Consider the following 635-nt stretch of genomic DNA (forward strand, 5'->3'; position numbering starts at 1 on the left):
ACCTAACTCAGCCTCAGATTCCTCTCTCTCCTTCGCACGCTGTCCTCCTCGCGTCAAGCTCCCCTTCCCGGCGACGCACTCCACGGCAGCGGCAGAAGCATGCATGAACGGCGGCGACGTTTCTGGCGGCGGCTCGTGGGCGGACCGACGACGATGTATGTGTCACGATGGTGGTGGCAGCTATGGCAGCGGCCTCCTCCCCTCCACCAGTGCTCCCTCTCTCTTTTCAGATCTCCTCTCTCGCTGCTTCTGCTCGTGCTCGGTGGCGAAGGACCCAACGGTGGCGGCGATGGCCTCCTGCGACGGTGAAGGCCCGCGATGAAGGCGATGGCCTCCTCCCCTTCCCCCTTCGCATTTCCTTCCCCCCCCCAACCCCCACCCCCAAAAACGCGTTTCCTCCCCCTCCCTCAAAACGCGTTGTTTTCTTTTTTTTTTTAATTTTATAATTTTTTTTATTAAAATAGGGGTAGTTTAGGAATAAAATTAAAAATTTTATTAAAAAAGACGATTTTAATACGAAAAAAAATATTAAGGATGATTTTAAATCTAAAATTACATTAGGGACGGTTTCGATTCTGATCCTCAACGTTAGGGACCAAAACAATACTTATCCCTAAAATTTATATATAAAAGTC

Source organism: Arachis hypogaea, chromosome 17, assembly GCF_003086295.3.
Source record: "Arachis hypogaea cultivar Tifrunner chromosome 17, arahy.Tifrunner.gnm2.J5K5, whole genome shotgun sequence".
NCBI classification, from domain to species: domain Eukaryota; kingdom Viridiplantae; phylum Streptophyta; class Magnoliopsida; order Fabales; family Fabaceae; genus Arachis; species Arachis hypogaea.